This window comes from Capra hircus, chromosome 9 (genome assembly GCF_001704415.2).
Source record: "Capra hircus breed San Clemente chromosome 9, ASM170441v1, whole genome shotgun sequence".
In the NCBI taxonomy this organism is placed as follows: domain Eukaryota; kingdom Metazoa; phylum Chordata; class Mammalia; order Artiodactyla; family Bovidae; genus Capra; species Capra hircus.
Genome location: NC_030816.1, coordinates 68636166 through 68645782, shown reverse-complemented (window position 1 = coordinate 68645782; position 9617 = coordinate 68636166). Strand labels below are relative to the sequence as shown.

General features: G+C 44.2%; 1 non-coding gene across 1 annotated transcript; it reads right to left on the bottom strand.

Annotated features, from left to right (window-relative positions):
• TRNAL-UAA lies at positions 987-1069 on the bottom strand. Its single transcript has one exon. It is a non-coding gene; the product is annotated as a tRNA-Leu (tRNA).

Below are 9617 nucleotides of genomic sequence, written 5' to 3'. Positions count from 1 at the left end.
CCTGGGCTTTATAAGCATAACCTGAATCGAATCACGAGAAAACATTAGACAAACAACGAGAGATATTCTGCAAAACGGCGAGCTTATAATCTTCAAAAGTTTCAAGATCATAAAAGTCAGGAAACAGTAAGGAATTATTTCAGATTGCAGAAGCCTAAGGCAATGTGACCAGTAAATGCAACGCATTATTCAGAACAGGAGCCTTTTACTTTAAAGGACGACTGGTGATTAAATGGGGCCTGAGGATTAGATGGTAGTAAATTATCAATGTTAATTTACTGATTTTAACGGTTGTACTGGAGCATCTATTTGGTATCTTACTCTCAAATGATTTTGTGGTGGGGGGGAGTAATTATCACTGTACTTGCAACTCCGCCCCTCTAGATTTTAGATTACTTTCACTTTTTAAAAGTATTTTTAAAACAACAAAGACAAAAAATAGAAAACCTAGACTGTGTATTTTATTTTAAAATTCTTAGCCGATTACCGATTAGAGTCCATTTGGTAGCTGTGATGTATACTGTATCCGCCTTCATGGATTTAACGAAAGAATTCTGGGCACACAATTAATTTTGGCGAAAAATGAGGAAACGGCAGGGAGGCATTCTTGACTTTTCTGCACTTTTCTAACTACGCTGCCTGCCGTATCACAGGCGGCCTTCCTGCCCAGCTAGCGAGGGAAGTGAGCCCCGCAGCGCGGCTGCCTCCCGAGTCCCGACCCCGCCTGGACCCCCGAAGCAGTTGAGCGGCTGCGACGCCCACCCTACCCGACCCAGCCGCCCCGACCCGGGGTCAGCGCCCGCGCCCGCGCCCGAGCCCCGCGCCGGGCCCACTCGCTGGGTTGCCTCTGGCCTGTGGGAAGCGGAGCCGCGTGTTGTGGGACTTAACTAGGAGACAGAATTCCTGCGTCTAAGTCGTAGTGTGCTTAGTGAAAATGTATATATATTTTTAAAAAAAAATTTTTTTTAATGTGAGAAAAACGTAACTACCAGGAGTGGGGTTCGAACCCACGCGGACATACGTCCATTGGATCTTAAGTCCAACGCCTTAACCACTCGGCCATCCTGGTGTCTCATTCGCTCACCCTACAAGCCGTATTACACCGTCTCGCACTTCGCCGCCGCTCCTTTTTTTTTTTTTTTTCCCCAGCCGGAGCAGCAGTTGCCCGCCAGCCGGAGCCTGCTTTTTCTGCCGCCGCAACTCACTGTTGCTGTCGGCCGGCCGCGGCCGCCCAGGCAAATGCAGCCGAGCTCGGCGCGTTTCGGGCGGCGGCGGCGGCGGGCCAGGCCGCTCGCTCGGGCGGGCTTCGGGCCCAGGCACTCTGCTTTCGGTTTCGAGGTGCGCGGGCGCGGGAAACAAACACCCCAGGGACCTCTGGATTCCGCCGACCGCGTTTGGGAGCGGCGCTTGGTTTGTTTTATACCAGGTGGGATAAACTTCAAGGAGTGAGTTGCACTGGCAACAGCGGAGTTCGGGGAGCCCACCTCCCCCGCCCTGTCCCTGTGGGCCGCTTTTCTCCTCGACAGGTCACACCGGCAGGGAATGTTGTAGCAACGTGGGTCGACACAGAGCCGCCAAGTGCAGGGAGCGCGGCACGATTCGCCCGCCCGGCTGGCTGCGGACACGGCCTCCGTGGAGTGCGGGGACCTCCTCTCTCTTCCTGACCCGCCCGTGCACCTAGATGTTTACGTTCTTATCTTAACTGTTCTGCAATGCTTTCCTTCCTTCCTGTGCACCAGAGATTGCAGATGGTCCTTTCACTTCGCTTCCTTTTCCAGGGCTTTCGCTCCATTCTCCACCACCCAGGACCTGGAATCCAGCACAGAGCTGAGGCTTCCGCGTTCTGGAGCGTCAGGGAGCCACCATCTGGCAGCCAGGCCCTTGTCCAGATTGTGCAGGCTGGCTGTCTTTGACCGAGAGACTGCACACACATTCACATCACCAACTGGCTCCTCACCCACTGGGTCACACGGAGAAGCCCATTGCCTTGCCACCTCCTGGACGCCAGTGATCCCCGGGAACATTGCCATGACCCCGGGAGGCCTTGGCCCAGCCCGTTGCCCTGGTTCTCTGAGTACCAGTCAATAATACGGACCACCCCTGAGAGAGCTCCCCGGGAGAGGAATGGATGGAATTGCCCCCTACCCACTTGGCCACGGAACATCGTGGGGGATCAGTGGCCTGCATGTACATTCCAGCCTGAACACTGTCCCACCCGCTGGCCGTCAGGCCTGGCCCTCCCAGAGCCTGCAGAGGAGAACAGAGCCAGAACATCCCTCAGGCCGGCCCTGCCCTGCTGAGAGGAGATGGACTTGGACTCTTGCCAGGGTCTCCAGGCACCTATGTGGTGCCGACACACCACCCCCGGCTCACCACCTCCATCTTGGAGGCCGAGTGCTGGCTTGTACCTTAGGAAGCCGGCCTCAAAATGGAGGAGATTCCTCAAATGTCAGAAGGTGTTCAAAACTGCTGGCAACTGCAGGACATGACAGATACCCACCTGAAAGCTAGAACAAAATATGAAAAGCACCATGCAATGACATTTGTTATAACTGACACTGCTAGAGCGCAAAAGACAGTATTAAAATGGATTTTTTTAAGGTTGAAATGACCTCATGTTCAGGAAATTGCATTTGACATAATTCTCGTGGGGAAATGTTTTACTCTATTTAAACTACTTTTCACTGTGTATGTGTTTATTTAAGACGTGACATTCTTTATGCACTCTATAGTGGTTTAAAAAATATGTTCATAACTGCTTTGATACTCCTCCCTTTAAGACTGTGCTCAATAGCTTCAGTCACGTTTGACTCTTTGCCACCCCATGGATCATAGCCCACCAGCCTCCTCTGTCCATGGGATTCTCCAGGCAGGAGTTCTGGAGTGGGTTGCCATGCTTTCCTCCAGGGGATCTTCACCTGTACTGGCAGGTGGGTTCTTTACCATTAGAACTGTCTGGGAAGTCCCCCTCCCTTTATTTATTTTTTGTTTTGTTTTGTTTTATTTATTTTTTTTTAATTTTAAAATCTTTAATTGTTAAGATATGGAGGCTAATGACCTTCTCCTTCAGTGTAAGCTGGATCGTGTTTCTTTAGTTTTTAAAGTCTTATTTATTTATTTATTTGGCTGCTTGGGATCCTCGCTGTGGTGTGTGGGATCCAATTCCCTGACCAGGGATCAAACCCTGGGTCCGCAGCATTAGGAGTGTGGATGGAGCTTGTTTCTAATGAGAAGAATAAAACAGAAGAGACAGTATGCAGCCTGGGAGACTAGGTCATCAAAGGCACTGCTGTATCAGCTTGGTTTCTCTCTGTTGGATGATTCCCTCTGGAGGAAACCAGCTGCCACCTCCTGAGAAGCTTTTTGGAGGCCCATGTGGTAAAGCGCAGCCCGCAAGGAACTGAGGCCTCAGTCCAGTCAAGCCTTTGAATGACTGTAGCCTTGGCCAGTATCTCGACTACAACCTCTTGAGAGATCCTGAATCAGAACCACCCAGAGAAACCCTGATTTCCTGACCCTCAGAAACAATGTAAGATAATAAATATTTCTGTGATTATTTTTATGCAGCTATAGATAACTGATAGACATACTTAGTGAAAGTGAAGTCACTCAGTCGTGTCTGACTCTGCGACCCCATGGATTGTAGCCTACCAGGCTTCTTCGTCCATGGGATTTTCCTGGCAAGGGTACTGGAATGGGTTGCCATCTCTAGCTTTGACAGTGTATTCACAGGCATATATTTTGTTTCTATACATAATCTTAAAAAAATTTTTTTATTGGAGTATAGTTGCTGTACAATGTTGTGTTAGTTTCTACTGTACGCCGAAGTGAATCAGCTACATGTACACACATATCCCCTCTTTGTTGTGTTTCCTTCCCATTGAGGTCCCCACAGAGCATTGAGTGGAGGTCCCTGTGCTATGCAGTAGATCTTCATTAGTTATCTCTTCTATACACAGTATCGATAGTGTATATATGTTAACACCAACCTCCCATTCATCCCACACCCCGTTTCCCCCTTGGTATCTGTATGTTTGTTCTCTACATCTGTCCATACATACATCTTAAAAGAATAGTCCAGCTGACTCTTTTGCTAAAATTGAACTTTCCCCTCTTCCATTTCTTTTCAAACTCTTATATGGAGTTGCCCACACTTCCCAAGTCCTCTCATTTACTTTCACTTTTCCCCAAAATCCTCTACTGTGGGGCTTCTACCCTTGCTTTTCTCTCTATCTTTTCAGAATGAAAACATCTTTACTAAAACAGATTCAAATTGAAAAAGTTGTATGAAGTTCAAACAATATAGAAATGAATAAAGTAGCGTGCATAACTCTTTTCCATAAGCCGTGTCATTCCAGTCGTACTGAATCGGGACCCTTGTCCCTTAGAAATGCTGAGCCATTTTCTGTCTCTCTCCTCCTGCTTCTTTCTGCCCAACTCTCCTCCAAGGCTCAGCCTAAACCCTACCTCCCCACTACACATTGAATTGTAAAGTGAAATGAGTAAGTGTCAGTTATATTTACCTGCAAATATGAGTATACAAAACTTAGGAAGTTCCAAATTAGACTTTAGAAGCATCCATATCACTCTGCTTGATCTTGTTTATTATAATAATTAAGGTCTGTGGTAACGTTAGTGTGTGTGATTACAATGTGTGATAACATATTATTGTTAGTAACATAATTTCCTGAGGTATAGAGTTTGTCTCAAAACTCTTAAAATTTAGAATACACATTTCCTGTATATTAAGCAGCATATACCCTTTTTGTCTAAGGATTGTTGTTATGACAGCAGTGATTTTTCTACAGATGAAACATGAGGAAGCAGGATGTCATAATATAAAGACATTATTTAGTCTGTGGAGTCAATAGATCTAGTTCAAATTCTGATTTTTCCCAAGCTGTGTAGACAATATACTTAACGTCTTCAAGTCTCAATTTACTCATCTGTAAAGTGGGACTGATAATACCTGTCTCGAGAAATGTGAGAAATGAGTGAAAACCACATGGAGAGCATCTAGCAGGCTGCTTGGCTGGAAGGGGACTCCTGGATAGTCACTGTTGCTTTTCAAATGGTCATTCCCAGTTTGATTTCAAGGAAGGAAGATTTCCACCACCACCCCCCCCCCCACAATGAGGTAAATTATTGTTGGCCTCTTGCCAATAATTGGCCTGGGGCAGGGAATCAGGGGGAGAGTGGACCAGTGATCCAGTTCTGGCTAGTAGGAGATAAGGAAAGTTGGCTAGAGCTTCTGAGAAAGGTATTCTTTCAGAATTTTTTTTTTTTAAAGGAGTCTTGGGAAGTGAAAGCTTGTGCTATTGTGCTATGCCTTCCCCTATTCTTCCTGCCTTCAATGACATGGTGTGAGATGAAATTCTTGGAACTGTGTTAACATCCTGTGGCCACAAGATGACGAGCCTGTGGCTGAGGAGCTAACGCCCAATGATGTCAAAAAGGTGTTTGAAAGAAACTTTGCCCTTAAAGACCTTTGAGAGCCACTGCTAGCCAGAAACTACCTACCTCCAATCTGTCTGCGATATGGGATAATTAGCATGTCTTGAAATACATGCCAGTGAGTCTCAGAACACCAGGATCATCAGGGAACTTGGAAACACCGATTCTCAGGCCCCAGCCCAACTTCCTGAATCTGTGTCTCAGAACTGGGGCATGCTCAGGGTTTTTTTAAATTTATTTATTTAATTTTTAAAATTTAATTAAAAATTTTTTTAATTTAAAATGTTTTAAAAAATTTTGTTTATTTAATTTTAAAAAATTTATTTATTTTTAATTGGAGGATAATTGCTTCATAATGTTGTGTTGGTTTCTGCTATACATCAACATGAATCAGACATAGGTATAGATATGTTCCCTCCCTCATGAATCCCCTCCCACCTTCCACCCCATCCCATCCCTCTAGGTTGTCCCGGAGCCCAGGTTTGAGCTCCCTGTGTCTCATAGCAAACTGCTACTGGCTATCTATTTTACATATGGTAATGTATCAGTCTGCATGCTACTCTCTCAGTTCTCCCCACCTCCTCTATCCCCCACTGTGTCCATAAGTTTGTTCTCTATGTCTCCACTGCTGCCCTGTAGATAGGTTCATCAGTACCATCTTCCTAGATTCCACATATATGCATTCATATAGTAGCACTGTTTTCACCATAGAGTTTCTGCCAAAACGTTCCTAAGGGCTCAGACAGTACATGTAGAGTACATGAAGTATTCCTCCAAGGTCAAGAATCCATCCTTGACTGATTCCCCATTACTGGCATGATGTCTTATCATTTATCTTTTTTCCCCTAAGTGAGGCTGTCTCCTGTGAATGCGCTTGCTATCTTTCTGTTATTTAAATAAATATATAAATTACTGTGTAGGGCCCCGAAGCTGCCTTCTCTCTAGCTGTGTCTTGCCTTTGATAGAATCTTCACTTTCACCTTCCCCAAAATCTCTCATTTCCTGACTTCATTCTAACACCCTTTTATTTCAACATCAGTTAAACTTCCAGCTTCCTTTAAACTTTTATTTCAACATCAGTTAAACTTCCAGCTTCCTTTAAACCCCTTCATAATCTCTATAATGAAGAAATATGACCATATCATAGATTTTTAGAATATTATCATGACAGGCTGGCACCTGGGATCTGGGACCCTTTGCTGCAGTGCTTGTGCCTGGACAGACATCTCCTTGAGTAACAGGATACAAAGAAACTGTAAAGGACTGAAAATAACTGTGTATACAGACAGTTGGTTTGATAAGATCAAAAACCCAACTGCCACTTCTGAGGTGTCAGGAGCTAAAGCAGGTTACTTCCCATGATCCCTGCACACAGCACCACAAGGGGGTGGGGAGACCACCTAAGCCACCCCTCTCCCAACGCCTAAATCTGGCCCTACCCTCACCCCATTTAAGGGACAACCTCACGCTGCCAAGGGAGCAAGCAACGAAATCTATTATTTGCTTTCACTCCCTTGAGCTGCAGCCCAAGTCCCAATAAAACTTTGCATGAATTTCTTGTCTGGCCTGTTACCAATTTCTATTGATAAAAGAGACCAAGAACCAGACTGAATAACATTATCACTAAACAGCATTAACACCAGGACATATTTTTTCATCTGAAGGTGAGAAAGAGAAGCATTCTGTTTGCTTACAGTGGGGATTACCAAATACTTCCCAGGCACTTTCAGCTACCTCGGTGTGCTTTCCTTCTGGGTTCCAAAGAACAGTGTTGGTGACTGAGCAAGTGTGAGGCCAACCTGCTCTGACTCTGCTGAAATTGTGATGAGTTTCTTTCAGAAAGCTAAGGGCTAGAGGTATCACCAAGGGATGCAAGGTTGCTGGAACATGAGACAAGGGACGGACAGGGGAGGGAGGTTTGTGTTGCCTGGTGCCTTCTGCCTCCCAGCAATTCAAGACTCAACTACAGAGAAGCCCACTGGGAATTTTGCAAAGGACTTTTAGCCTGCTTTCAACAGGGCTGTTTACTCCCTTCTCTCCTTCCTTCCCCCTCATCTTTTGTTTTCCAGTTTTATCAAAGACAAATTTTGTTTTTTGGAGCAGTGTCTTCAGATCACTTTACTGTGAGAAACACTTTACACTATTTACTTATTTATTTGACTGTGCTGGGTCTTAGTTGTGGCACACAGGATCTTTGATTGTAGCATGCTGGAGCTAGTTCTTTGACCAGGGGTAGAACCTGAATCCCCTGTATTGGGAGCTCAGAGTCTTAACCACCAGACCACCAGGGATGTGTCCCATTTATATTTTAGTTCTTTATTATTTAAGTGTTATGCCTCTATCTTATTTTCCTTATTTTTACCTTTATTTGCATTTTCTTTAAAGGTATTATTACTTTTATATCTGATTGAAGTTATATTTAGTCTTAGTTTAGATTTTTTTCTTAATCTATATTTATGCTTTTATTTTATTTTATTTAGCTTTTAATTTTTATTTTATAGTTAAATCTAGTTATTTTATCTTGCTATAGTTCACTTTTCATGATATTCCTATTTTAACCTGTATTTGGATTTTAACATTTTCAGTTCAGTTCAGTTCAGTTGCTCAGTCGTGTCCCACTCTTTGCTACCCCGTGAATCGCAGCACGCCAGGCCTTCCTTTCCATCACCAACTCCCAGAGTTCACCCAAACCCATGTCCATCGAGTCGGTGATGCCATCCAGCCATCTCATCCTCTGTTGTCCCCTTCTCCTCCTGCCCCCAATCCCTCCCAGCATCAGAGTCTTTTCCAATGAGTCAACTCTTCGCATGAGGTGGCCAAAGTATTGGAGTTTCAGCTTTAGCATCAGTCCTTCCAATGAACACCCAGGACTGATCTCCTTTAGGATGGACTGGTTGGATCTCCTTGCAGTCCAAGGGACTTTCAAGAGTCTTCTCCAACACCACAGTTCAAAAGCATCAATTCTTCAGCACTCAGCTTTCTTCACAGTCCAACTCTCACATCCATACATGACTACTGGAAAAACCATAGCCTTGACTAGACAGACCTTTGTTGGCAAAGTAATGTCTCTGCTTATTAATATGCTATCTAGGTTGGTCATAACTTTGCTTCCAAGGATTAAGCATCTTTGAATTTCATGGCTGCAATCACCATCTGCAGTTATTTTGGAACCCCCAAAAATAAAGCCTGATACTGTTTCCACTCTTTCCCCATCTATTTCCCATGAAGTGATGGGACCAGATGCCATGACCTTAGTTTTCTGAATCTTGAACTTAACATTTTAGTTTTTCTTAATTTTCTCTCTTCTTTGCATTATTATACTTGATTTTTTTTTAGGGGTTTTAATTTTACTTTCTGTTTTTAGCAAGTAGGAAACACAGCCTCAGGAAGTGGCAGTGAGAAAGGCCATATCCTCTGTCCCCATGGTCTTACAACAAGGAAAGGGAAAATCTAACAAAGAGTAGAGTCTTCCTGCAGCTACTCACAATGGGGACTCAAGACTATATTGGCTAGATATTAAAGGGCACAGTGAACTAAGAAAATGTCATACAAAGGGACACCCAAATTATATATCAGATATATGTTGGGTGACCATACAATTTATCATACACACTCAGACACTTGTGAAAGTGAAAGGAGAAGCTATTAAAAGTTATGCTGGGATGACAGATCTGCAAAAAGCTGGTGCTTGGCAACTTATGTATTTGAAAGAAATAGGTATGCAAGTTTAGACCAGAATTAAGTAATATCAGCTCTGCACTTAATAGACAGTTATTGAATGAACAACCACATTGATGGTTATATAAACTTAAAGTGTTAGTCAATCAGTCTTGTGTAACTCTTTGTGACCCCAGAGACTGTAACCCACCAGACTCCTTTGTCCATGGAATTCTCCAGACAAGAATACTGGAGTGGGTTGCTATCCCCTTCTCCAGGGGATTCCTCAACCCAGGGGTGGAACCTGGGGTCTCCTGCATTACAGGCAGATTCTTTACTTTCTAAGCAGCCAGGGAAGCCTCTATATAAACTTAAATGTAAATCAAAAGGCAATTCCTGAAATGTTAAACTTTCTTGTTGGGTCACTTAGAAAAATCCAGATGGAAAATTGTAGCTGCTTTTACAGTTCAAGTATCTCGTGTGCATTTTGGATTAAATTAGCCACG